The sequence below is a fragment of the Stenella coeruleoalba genome, assembly GCF_951394435.1.
Source record: "Stenella coeruleoalba genome assembly, chromosome: 6".
Classification (NCBI taxonomy): Eukaryota; Metazoa; Chordata; class Mammalia; order Artiodactyla; family Delphinidae; genus Stenella; species Stenella coeruleoalba.
In genome coordinates, this window is record NC_137151.1 from 55,505,410 (window position 1) to 55,519,377 (window position 13,968).

The window sequence follows — 13,968 nt, forward strand, 5'->3', positions numbered from 1 at the left end:
TGCGGGAATCTCTCCGCTTTGCCTTCTGCACCCCTGTGGCTGCGATCTCCTCCGCGGCTCAGAAGGTTCCCCTCTCCGCCATCCGCAGTCTCCGCCCACAAAGGGGCTTCCCAGTGTGTGGAAACCTTTCCTCCTTCACAGCTCCCTCCCACTGGTGCAGGTCCCGTCCCTATTCTTTTGTCTCTGTTTATTCTTTTGCCCTACCCAGGTACGTGGGGAGTTTCTTGCCTTTTGGGAGGTCTGAGGCTTTAAAGCTGCCTTTAAAATTTATCCAGAAAGGCAAAAGACTTAGAATAGCCAAATTACTTTTGAAAAAGAAAAATAAAGTTGAATAACTTACACTATCATATCTCTAGACTTACTATAAAAGGTATAATTATCAAGACAATGTAGTATTGGTTTATGGATAGACATATAATGAATGAAACAGAAGAGAGTCCAGAAAAAGAACCCACGAATATGGTCAATTGATTTTTTTTAAATTGTGGATAAACATACACAACATAAAGTGTACCATTTTAACCAACTCTGGTATTAAGTACATTCACATTGTTGTGCAACTATTACCACCATCCATCACCAAATTTCCATCTTCCCAAACTGTAACACTGTCCCCATTAAACACCAATTCCCCATTGTCCTCTGTCTCCAGTGTTTAGAAACCACCATGATACTTCCTGTCTCTATAAATTTGACTACTCTAGGTTCCTTATATAGGTGGAATTTATCCTTTTGTGACTGGCTTATTTCACTTAGCATGTCTTTAAGCTTCATCCATGCTGTATCTGAATTTTCTTCTAAATAATAAATCATTGTTTACATACCATATTTTGCTTATTCATTCATCAATGAACACTCCGGTTGCTTCTATCTTTAGCTATTGTGAATAATGCTTCTGTGAATGCATAATACATTTGTATTCTGTGTGTATACAAATATGTTTAACTCCGTGCTTAAAACTCTTTGGTGTATATACCTAGCAGTGGAATTGCTGGATCATATGGTAATTCTATATGTAATTTTTTGAGAAACTAATGTACTGTTTTCTACAGCAGCTGCATTATTTTACATTCCCACCTGCAGTGCACAAGAATTCCAATTTTTCTATGTCCTTGTCAACACATGCTATTTTCTGGTGTGTTTGGTTTTTTGCTTTGTTTTGTTTTGAATAATAGCCATCCTCTTGGATGTGAAGTGATATCTCACTGTGGTGTTATGTTCAGCTGATTTTGACAAATGTGTGCTGATAATTCAATGAGGAAAGACTGATCTTTTTAATAAATTGTGCAGGATGTGTATTAAAAAATAAATGAAAGTCAAACCTTGCCTCATACAATATACAAAAATTAATAAGTAAAATCATACATTCAATGAAATTCCTATCAAAATACCAATGGCATTTTTCACAGAACTAGAACAAATAATGTTAAATGTTGTATGGAAACACAAAAGACTCCAAATAACCAAAACAATCTTGAGAACGAAGAACAGAGCTGGAGGAATCAGGCTCCCTGATTTCAGACTATACTACAAAGCTACAGTAAACAAAACAGTATGGTACTGGCACAAAAACAGACACAAAGATCAATGGAACAGGATATAAAGCCCAGAAATAAACCCATGTACTTATGGTCAATTAAGCTACAACAAAGGAGGCAAGAACATACACTGGAGAAAAAGTCTCTTCAATAAGTGGTGCTGGGAAAACTGACAGCTACATGTAAAAGAATGAAATTAGAACATTCTCTAACACCATATACAAAAATAAACTAAAAATGGATTAAAGACCTAAATGTAAGACTGGATACTATAAAACTCCTAGAGGAAAACATAGGCAGAACAGTCTTTGACATAAATCACAGCAATATCTTTCTTGGATCCTTCTCCTAGAGTCACGGAAATAAAAGCAAAAATAAACAAATGGGACCTCATTAAACTTAAAAGTTTTTGCACAGCAAAGGAAACCATCAACAAAAAGAAAAGACAACCTACTGAATGGGAGAAAATATTTGCAAATGATATGACCAATAAGAGATTAATATCCAACATATATAAACAGCTCATACAACTGAACAACAACAAAAAAACAAAGAACCCCCAACAAGGAACTACTGTATAGCACAGGGAACTCTGCTCAATATTCTATAATAACCTAAATGGGAAAATAATTTGAAAAAGAATAGATACATGTATAACTGAATCACTTACTGTAGACATGAAACTAACACAACATTGCTAATCAACTATGCTCCAGTATAAAATAAAAATTTTTTAAATTAATCAATTGATTAAAAAACCCCAAAGAACCCAATTTTAAAAATGGGCAGAAGAACTGAATAGACATTTTTCCAAAGAGGAACTACAGATGGCTAATAGGCACAAGAGAAGATGTTCAACATTGCTAATCATTAGGAAAGGTAAATCAAAACCATAATGAGATATCACCTTACACCTGTCAGAATGGCCATCATCAAAAAGAACACAAATAACAAATGTTGGCAAGGATGCGGAGAAAAGGGAACCCTTGTACACTGTTGGTGGGAGTGTAAATTGGTGCAGTCACTGTGGAAAACGTTATGGAGGTTTCTCAAAAAACTAAAAATAGAACTACCATATGACCCAGCAATTCCACTCCCGGGTATATAGCTGAAAAAAAAAACCCACTAATTCAAACAGATACATGCACCCCAGTGTTCATAGCAGCATTACTTACAATTGCCAAGATATGGAAGCAACCTAGATCTTCATCAACAGATAAATGGATAAAACAGATGTGGTGTATACATACACAATGAAATACTACTCAGCCATAAAAAAGAATGAAATTTTGTCATTTGCAGCAACATGGATGGACTTGGAGGGCATTATCCTAAGTAAAATAAGTCAGATAGAGAAAGACAAATACTGTATGATGGCACTTATGTGTGGAATCTAAAAAATACAACAAGATAGTGAATATAACAAAAAAGAAACAGACATATATAGAGAACAAACTAGTGGTTACCCATGGGGAGGGGGGAGGGGCAATATAGAAGTGGAGGAGTGGGAGATACAAACTATTGGTGTAAGAGAGGCTCAAGGATGTATCGTACAACATGGGGAATATAGTCAATATTTTGTAATAACTGTAAACGGAAAGTAATCTTTAAAAATTGTATAAAAATAGTAAAAAATAGCAATAATAGCAAAATAAATAAATAAAACTTCTAGAAGAAAACACTGGAGAAGAAGCTTCATCACTTTGGAGTAGGCAAAGGTTTCTCAGATAAGATAGTAAAGCACAAACTATAAAGAAAAAATTGACACAGTGAACTTAATCAACATTAAAACTTTTCCTCTTCAAAAGACATCTTCAGAAACTTAAATTGCAAACAAAACACTAGCAGAAAATATCTGTGATATACATATCTGACAAAGAACTTGTATTCACAATACATAAAGAACTTATATATCAATAGTAAGACAAACAACCCAATTTAAAAAGGCAAATTAGGGACTTCTCTGGTGGCACAGTGGTTAAGAATCCACCTGCCGATGCAGGAGACATGGGTTCAAGCTCTGCTCTGGGAAGATGCCACATGCCGTGGAGCAACTAAGCCCGTGTGCCACAACTACTGAGCCTGTGCTCTAGAGCCCGTGAGCCACAATTACTGAGCCCATGAACCACAACTACTAAAGCCCAAGTGCCTAGAGCGCGTGCTCCACAAGAGAAGCCACCGCAATAAGAAGCCTGCGCACCACAATGAAGTAGCCCCCACTCTCCGCAACTAGAGAAAGCCCGCATGCAGCAGCAAAGACCCAACACAGCCAAAAACAAACAAATAAATAGTAAAAAAATAAAAATAAAAAGGCAAATTATTTTAATAGATGTTTTATAAAAGATATACACATGCCCAATAAGCACAGGAAAAAATGTTCAGCATCTTTAGTTATCAGGGAAATGCATATTTAAACCACTTCACACACATTAGAATGGCTAAAATTCAACATACAGTTGACCCTTGAACAATGCAGGGGTCAGGGACACCAACCCTCTGCATAGCTGAAAACCTGTGTGTAACTTAGAGTTGACCCTCCAAGGTCCCTATCTGTGGATTCAACCAACTGCAGATAGTATAGTACTGCAGTAGTATATACAGCTGAAAAAAATCCACACATAAGTGGATCCTTGCAGTTCAAACCCTTGCTCTTCAGTGTCAACTGTATTGACAATACCAAGTGTTGACAAGAATGTGGAGCAACTGGAACTTCATACACTGCTGTTGGGGGTGTAAAATGGTATAGCTACTTTGGAAAACTGGCAGTTTCTTGAACAGCTAAACATAAAACTAACATAGGCCCAGCTAGTCCAAGAGAAACAAAACATGACTCCACAAAGACTTGTACACAAATGTTCATTGAAGCTTACTTGTAATAACCAAAAACTGAAACAACTCAAATGTTCATCAACAGGTAGATGAATAAACAATTTGTAGTATATACATAAAAAGAAATAATACTCAGCAATAAAAAGGAATAAACTAATGATACACACAGTACAGCTTAGTCTCAAATCACTCTGCTGATGAAGGAAGTCAGACACAAAAGACTACCTGTTGTATAATTCCATTTATGTGAAATAAATCTAATCTAAAATGACAAAAGCAGATCAATGCTTGCCTCAGAAGGGGCAGTGAGGGAAATTTTTGAAGGGATGGAAATGATTCTGTTGGTGCTTAGATGGGTGATTGATTTGTCAAATACTCATCACACTATGCTTGAAATAGGTACACTTTGCTTTATGTAAATTATACCACAATAAAGTTGATTTTAAAGTAATACACCTCATTTCTAGCCTAATGTTCAATATTAAAAGATAGAGAAAATGTGAAACAGGAAAGATGATAAAGATTCATCAGGAAACTGAATAATTTGGAAATTAGAAACTCAATTCTAAGTCCTTCACGAATATATTGTTTATAATGGTGGACTCCAGAAGCAGAAAACCAGGGTTCAAATCCTAGCTCTGACACTTAGTAGCTGAGTAATTCTGGGCAATTTAAGTAACTATCTATGCCATAATTTACTATAAAGTGAGGATAATAATAGTATACCTACCTCATATCATTCTTATAGAGACTAAATGAAATTATATGAAGTGCTTACAACTGTGTCAGGCACACAGTAATTGCTATGTAAATGTTAGCTATTACTGTGCAAATTAAAACAACCAGAGGGCTTCCCTGGTGGTGCAGTGGTTGACAGTCCGCCTGCCAATGCAGGGGACACAGGTTTGTGCCCTGGTCCGGGAGGATCCCACATGCCGCGGAGCGGCTGGGCTCGTGAGCCATGGCCGCTGAGCCTGCGCATCCTGAGCCTGTGCTCTGCAATGGGAGAGGCCACAACAGTGGGAGGCCCGCGTACCGCAAAAAAACAAAAAAACAGAAACTTATTCCAGGCTGCTCATATCTGAGTTGTTTTTATCTGATAGCTGTTCAATAGTCTATTAAAAAGTAAATCCAACACACTTTACAATGAAAATCACCCCCTACATGCTATATAGGCAGACAGACCAATGATTTCATGGAAAGAGAGCCTGAAGCAGAATCTGAAGTATTATTATAATCCAGAGGTGAGTGGATTAGCATAGAGTCTCAAGTCTGGACAAACTAGGACAACTTTCAACATCTTTTCTGTGGGTCTTTGTAAAAATGAAATTTTCATTTCTAAAGCTGTCAATTTACCAAAGTGAACTATGAAGATCTAAATGCACAATACATAAGAAGCAAAATTAAGAGATTCTCAGAACAAATTATATTAACCATAACATTTCTAAAGTAAGTATCACACCAAAAAATCTAAAATAAATCAGATATATCTAATTAAAAGTTGCAAAATAAGCTCAGATTTAGTTGCCTTATATATCCTGAGAGGTTTATTGATTTCTTTCTTTTTTCAATGTAATTGTAGCTTCTTTTTATTAGTAGGAGTGATAATATGATTTTTTATTGTGGTAAAAGATATATAACATAAAATTTACCATTTTTCCAGGTTTGTTGAGATATAATTGACATATAACATTTTATTTGTTTCAGGTATACAGCATGAAGGTTTGATATACGTATAGATGGTGAAATGATTACCAAAATATAAGTTAACATCTATCACCTCATATAGTTACAAATTCTGTGTGTGCATATGTGTTAACTTTCAAGATCTACCCTCTAAGCAACTTTCAAATATACAATACGTTGTTTTAAACTTTAGTCACCATGCTGTATGTTACATCCCCAGTACTTATTTACCTTATAGCTGAAAGTCTGTACCTTTTGAACACCTTCATCCATTTTGACCACTCTCACTTACCCCTTCCTCTGGCAACTGAGTGATCTGTCCTCTATATCTATGAGTTTGGGTTTTTTTTAGAGTCCACATATAAGTGATATCATACAGTATTTGTCTTTCTCTGTCTGACTTATTTCACTTAGCAAAATCATGAATGGCAAAATATCCTTCTTTTTTATGGATGAATAAAATTTCATATTATATACATATACCATATCTTCTTTATCCGTTCCTGCATCGATAGACACTTAGGTTGTTTCCATGTCTTGTCTATTGTAAATACTGTTGCAATGAAATTGGCGAGTGTAGATATTTTTTCCAAGATAGGGATTTCATTTCTTCAGATATATACCTAGAAGTGGAATTGCTGGATCATATGGTAGTTCTGTTTTTAATTTCTTGAGGAACCTCCATACTATTCTTCATAGTGGCTGCACCAATTTACATTCTCACCAGTAGTGTACAAGAGTTCTTTTTTTTTTTTCCCACATACTGCCAGCACTTGTTATCTCTTGTCTTTTTGATGATGGCCATTCTAATAGGTGTGAGGAGATAGCTTGCTGTAGTTTTTATTTGCATTTTCCTGATGATTAGTGATGTTGAGCATCTTTTCATGTACGTTTGGCCATTTGTATGTCTTCTTTGCAAAACTGTCTATTCAGTTCCTCTGCCCATTTTTTAATCAGGTCATTTGTTTTTTGTTGTTGTTATTTGTTGTATATCAATTTCTTACATATACATGCAATTTTCTCTTATGTTAGTATTTGAAATAAAAATATGCTTAAGATGTTTTATTAAAAAGCAAATTCTTTGCTATGTGACATCCTATGTCTTAGGAATTTTAATTCCTTCTTTTGTTGATGTATTTCTTTTTGAGGTTAAAACATAATATCTATGATCTGAAAAAGTATATGTTCTAAGTAATTTTTTGTCAAAACTGTTTAGTATCATGTTTTCTCTCCATCCCAGAAGAGGGTGAGGAAGAGTAAAATATTCATTGATTTATCCAGATTCAATCTCTCCCATGTTCACCGGTTATGTGCAATATTATAATTTTCTAAATACTATAGAATTTTGGCTTCTTAACAGTCAAAATCTTTACTTGCGTTTTTATTTTTTATGTGACATATTTGTTATGCTTGTTCTACAGAATATTAGATACAATGTGACTCCTTAATCAAAATGAATAAGCACCTCCTTTAAAAAAAATCATAGGGTTAAATATTGAGGTGGAAAATATACTTTGCACCCAAATTAGAATCTTGTTAGATGTGGCTGCCTTTTCCTTATTAAAAGAACTGTTATACATTAAAAACCTGCTTTGATGAAGAATAGGAAAAAAACCATTATCAAAAACAAAGACTTGTTAAAGGTAGTATTGAAAATAAATAATTGGCTTTTGTTCATGAATAGCTAAATCTGTTTTATGGTTTGAAAGAGCTAAGAACAGATTGCTTCTCTTAGATTGTTAGCAAAGAAATGTTTTCATCAATTAACATTCTTTGCTAAGAACAGTTTTCTCCAGTGCTTTTTCTCAAATGGAGTATTACATAAATAGGCCTGCCCAAAAGACAATTCCTGGGCTTTTCTCTTTGATGTCTTAGAGTATAATAATTATGGCATGCAGTTCTGAAATATGGAAGAAAACAAAAAAAAAAATCACATTTCAAACAGATAATTTACTTGAAGAAAAAGTTGCCATAGGTAGCCATTCCTGCAAATTAAATGAAAGGCCAGTCTTCCTCTTCATCATGCTTTTGCCTAACATTTACAGGAGGATGGAAGTAGGGAATAAAGAGTTGTTGCAAAAGGCCCAGAACTGTAAGAACACACCATCCCACTCTCCCACGTACATTCCCCTGCCTCACCTTTACCTTTCCTCTTCTACCCTGTGCTGAAGTGATTACCATTTTATGACGGTTTATGTAGTGGGGTGCAATAATTACCAACATTTATGTAGCAATTTCTCCTAGCCAGGCACTATCCTAGGAGCTTTATCTATCTTGATTCATTTAATTCTCACAATAATGTTTCGTTAACACTGTTTCTCCTATTTTGCTGAGTGGGAAACTAAGGTCAAAGATCATACAGCTCCTGCATGGCAGAGACCAGATGCACACCCAGGCAGTGTGGCTCTAGAGCCCATGGACCTAACTGCCTTCCGTATTCTGCTCTCTCTCAGGAATGGAGACATAGCATAGGTGGTGGTGCTCCTCAACACACAGAGAAGTGGACTTCTGTCATTTTTATTTTAGTAAACAGCTCCTCCCTTGTTAGGGTAAGGGTAAGATCCTAGAGGGAAAGAAAGGAAGACAAGATAGAAGCGGGAGTTAAGGGAAGAGACAGATCTTGAACAAGGAAAAAGAAAGAAGTCTATTCAAAATACTAGTTTATGGAAAAATGAAAACAAAGAGGGTGGTGGAAACAGACTTAAGGGCTAAGGCAAAGTGAGAAACATTTGTGGCAAACTTCTTTCAAAAGAACACAAAGCCAAGATTTAGAATGAGATCATGCAGTGTCATTTTACACGTGAATTAATGTAAGCCCGGAAAAGATTTTAGTCTGATACATTTTATAGATCAGTAAACACAGGGACAGAGAGATTAAATGCTTTGTCCAAGACTTGAAGAAGCAGGTAGCATAGGCAAGGCTAAAGCCCAACCACATATCCTAACATTGAGCTCAGTGCCCTTCCACCAACTATAACAAACACAATTTGTCAGCTTTCAAAATACAGATGTGATTGTCAATAGGTTTTGACTCAACTTCAAGAACATAAAAAATAGCTACAGTGTATACATATTGGAAATTAAATACAAAGTCCCTGAAGTTATATTCTTAATAGTCAAATAATATTGTGGGAGAGCAGTATAGTCATTTATAAATGCAAGAAAGAGTACTCTTGATATAAATGCATATTTTTCCCCTAATATTCTTTCCCCATCAACATTTTAAAATTGACTTTTTTAGTTTTGGAAAATGAGTCACACACAAATAGTATACAGCAAACACAGTAAAATATCTAAATCGTATTGATTTCTTATTAAAGACACTGAATTCGGAAGGAGTCTTAGGCTAGTTGTACAGCCAGTTTTTATGCTGGTTTGTAATATCAAAGGTTCTTTCAGCTCTAAAATTCTATAATTTAGAAAACTGGAATTGAAATAAACAGTAGATTTAAATATTGAATTTAAGTGTATTCGACCAATGAAATTATGATATACCACCTAACATAAGCTTGTAAAGAAAATTGTTTATAGTGGCTTCAACAAATGGAGATTTATTAGAAGTTCATAAAATGCTAATGATTATGCTACCTATGGTATTTCAGACTATGTTAATTAATAAAGAAATTTTTACCTAATATTAACAAATAGAAGGAAGAATGAAAAAAGAAAAATTGACGTAAAGTAGAAATAAAGAGGCCTTTTCTAGGGTAAACTCTCAGATGTCAAAGACCCTTGTGTTTATGGTCAGCTATAGGTACAGTAGCATGCTCATACTAAAAATTCAGAAGTTTGCATATTTTACATTTTTTTAAGTTTAAAAAAGGTGAGAATAGAGAAGTGTATTAAGAATGGAGAAGTATATTGTCTCATTTTCATAGATGTGGGGCAGAGGCAGTGAAAAAGTGACATTTCCAGTGCTAAATAATAGATCACTGAAAGCCTAGGATTTTGAAATCAGGTTTTCTATTGATCATAAAAATGCATTAATTCTGTGTGGGTGGAATTTTTTTCTTTTCTCAAATTCTCTACAGCAATTTCCTTTGCTTTCTTTCCATTGTGTTGTTATTTATTTCTCACTTTCAAGTCATTTGGATCTGTCAAAAGAATAATACTTGTCTCAGTACCACTCAAGACTTCACTGACGTCTCCCAGGTTGGATGACAATAATGATCAGCATCTCTAATGATGTTAGAGATTTAAATGTGATTTACTGGAGACAAATGATCTGAGTGATCTTTAAGACAAAACATCAAAAGTTTAGATTTGAATGTCATCTTCCAAAGACTTATTTCTACTACCTGTGGAAGACAGGAGAGAAAAACTAAAAAAACAAAGCAAACAAACCAAAACAGGAAGGAAAGAATGTACACTTTAAAGATATTCTACTAAAACTAAGGTCCTTAAACATTCTCCAACACACCCTCCATTAATAAGCATTTTTTGCAAATACATATAAAATTATTGTTATAAATTCTTTAAGTATAATATTATCGTAACATGTAAATTGTAAAACACAAATACAGAGAAATCCATAAATACAAAAAAGGTAATATAGTATTGATAATTTTAGTAGATTTTAGTGAGAGTTATGTGATTGAAAATGTATTACCTTGAAAATCTTGGTTTAATACTGGATCATAGAGGGTTCAAAGTCTAAGGTCAGTTTATTCCCATACTTAGCTATAAGGACTATAATAGTTAAAATAGATACCACAATGAGATATGGAAGAAGTGCAAAATTGGCTTCATGTACTCAATTATGATACTCAAAATTCAATTTCATCCACTAATTATACAAGGGTTGCAGCTCAGTATTTTTCTCGAGTAATTTTCTGACTTCCCTGATATCATTTTCCTTGTAAAGTTTTTTTCATTTTTCTTTTTTTTTTTTCCCTTTAACATTTAACAAATGGGGCCTAAATCCACTGAAATGCATTTGGAAGATTTTCAATCATGTTAGAAAATTGTTTCCAAATTTACTAAGCGCTCATATATGAGAGTTTTAAGATGATGTGCTTATGCCATTTTTAAATGTTTTTATTTGTAATAGCTTTATTGAGATCTAACATTCCATAAAGATACATCCATTATAAGTGTGCAGTGCAATTATTTTTAGTAAATGTATAGTTGTAGGGCTTCCCTGGTGGCACAGTGGTTAAGAATCTGCCTGCCAATGCAGGGGATATGGGTTCGAGCCCTGATCCAGGAAGATCTCACATGTCACAGAGCAACTAAGCCCGTGCGCCACAGCTACTGAGCCTGTGCTCTAGAGCCCACGAGCCACAACTACTGAGCCTACGTGCCACAACTACTGAAGCCCATGCGCCTAGAGACCATGCTCCGCAACAAGAGAAGCCACTGCAATGAGGAGCCCATGCACCACAACGAAGAGTAGCCACTGCTCACCGCCAACTGGAGAAAGCCTGTGTGCAGCCACAAAGACCCAACGCAGCCAAAAATAAATTTTAAAAATAAATAAATTTTAAAAAATGTATAGTTGTACAACCATCCCACCATTTAGTTCTAGAACATTTCAATCACCTGAAAAATTTCTGTCATAACCACTTGCAATCAGTCTTCCCATCCCAGCATAAGGTAATCACCGATCTGCTTTCTGTCTCTATTTTCCTTTTTTGGAAGTGTGGTCTTTTGTGGCTGGATTTTTTCCTCTTAGCATAATATATTGGAGGTTTATCCATATTGTAACATGTATTAGTAGTTCATTATTTTTATTGTTAAATAGCATTCCATTACACAGCATTTTATCTCATCATTTGATGGACATTTGAATTATTTCAGTTTTTCCCTATTACAGATACTACTGTAATAATTCATGTAAAAAGTCTTTGGACATATGTTTTTATTTCTCTTGACGAGATTTCTAGAAGTAGAATTGCTGGATCATATGGTAAGTTTATATTTTAAAGAAACTGTCGAACAGTTTTCCAAAGTGGGTACAGCAACCAGCAATCTATGATAGTTACAGTTTTTCCACATCCTTGTAATCACTTGGTATTGTCAATCTTCTGCCTTATACTTATTCTAGTAGTTGTATAGTGGTATTGTATTGCAGTTTTAATGTGCATTTCCCTAATGATGTTGAACATCTTTTCATTTGATTATTAACCATTTGTATAACTTTTTGGTGAAATATCTATTCAAATATTTTGTCCATTTAAAAAATTGATTTGTTTGCCTTTTTTTTTAAAGAACTTATTTATTTATTTTTGGCTGAGTTGGGTCTTCGTTGCTGTGCGTGGGCTTTCTCTCTAGTTGCGGCAAGCGGGGGCTACTCTTCACTGCGGTGCATGGGCTTCTCATTATGGTGGCTTCTCTTGTTGCAGAGCATGGGCTCTAGGCACATGGACTTCAGTAGTTGTGGCGCATGGGCTAAGTTGTTCCATGACATGTGGGATCATCCTGGACCAGGGCTCGAACCCATGTCTCCGGCATTGGCAGGCGGATTCTTAACAACTTTGCCACCAGGGAAGCCCTGTTTGCCTTATTTTTGATGTTTAGAAGTTCTTTATATATTCTGACAAAAGCCCTTTATCAGATTCTGCTTTTCAAATATTTTTTCCCAGTCTGTGGCTTGTCTTTTCATTTTCTTACTGATGCCTCTTGAAGAACAAAACAATTTTCTATAAAGTCCAATTTACCAATTTCTTCTTTTATGGATCATGATATAGTGTAATATCTAAGGAATCTTTGCCTAAAGCATGGTCACAGAGATTTTGTACTATGTCTTCTCCCAGAAATCTTATAATTTTAGTTCTTAGGTCTATGATGCATATTTAGCTATTTTTTCTGTATGGTATAAATTAAGAGTATAAGTTCATTATTTTGCACATGAATGTCAAATTATCCTAGGAGCATTTCTTAAGAAGACATCCCTTTCCCCATTGAACTACCATGGCAGTTTGTTGAAAATTAATTGACCATCAATGTAAGGGCTTATTTCTGTACCTTCTATTCTATTTCATTGATCTGAACAGCTATCATTATGCCAATATTATATTCTATTATTGTAACTTTTGAAATTGGATGTTATAATTCCTCCTACTTTGTTGTTGTTTTGATGTTCTTGTTCCTATGTTTGTCCATTTGAAGACTGGCTTGTAATTTCTAATAGGGATTTTAATAGGGATCACACTGAATCAATAGTCAGAGGTTTTATATTTCTTTTCTAAAATTTATTCCTAAGTATTATACTCTTTTTCATGTTATCGTAAATGGAATTATTTTCTTAAATTCATTTTTAATTTGCTATTTCTTAGCATATAAAAATTCAACTGATTTTTGTATATTGGTCTTATATCTTGTGACCTTGCTAAATTTATTATCACTCTAGTATTACTCTTTTTTTTGTATATACTTTAGATTTTCATGCATAGATCATGTCATCTGCGAATAAAGAGAGCTTTAATTTTTCCTTTCCAACCTATATGCTTTTATTTTTCTTTCCTTATTACAATGGCTAAAACTTCCAGTGATATGTTAAAGAGATGAGAGTGGACATCATTTTATTCTCAATCTTAGGGGGAAATCATTCAGCCTTCACCATAAATGTGATGTTAGCTGTAGGCTTTTCATAAATGCACTTTGTCATATTGAAGAAATTCCCTTCTAGTGCTAGTTTTTTTAGCATTTTCATCATGAATGGGTATTAGATCTTGTCAATTGCTTTTTCTGCATCTATTTTCATCTTCATTTTTTCTTATTTTTAAAAATCTCTATTAAACTACAGAAAAATATGGCAGTTCTTGACTTCTGTTTCCTGACAAGAGGATGTACTAGCAGGTCCTGTTTACCCAATTCCCCAGCTCAACCCCAGAGATGCACAGAAGCTGTAACCAACTGTGATGACAGTTAGCTGACCTATTGTGTAAAGAAAACAGTGGCCCAGAGATGGAAA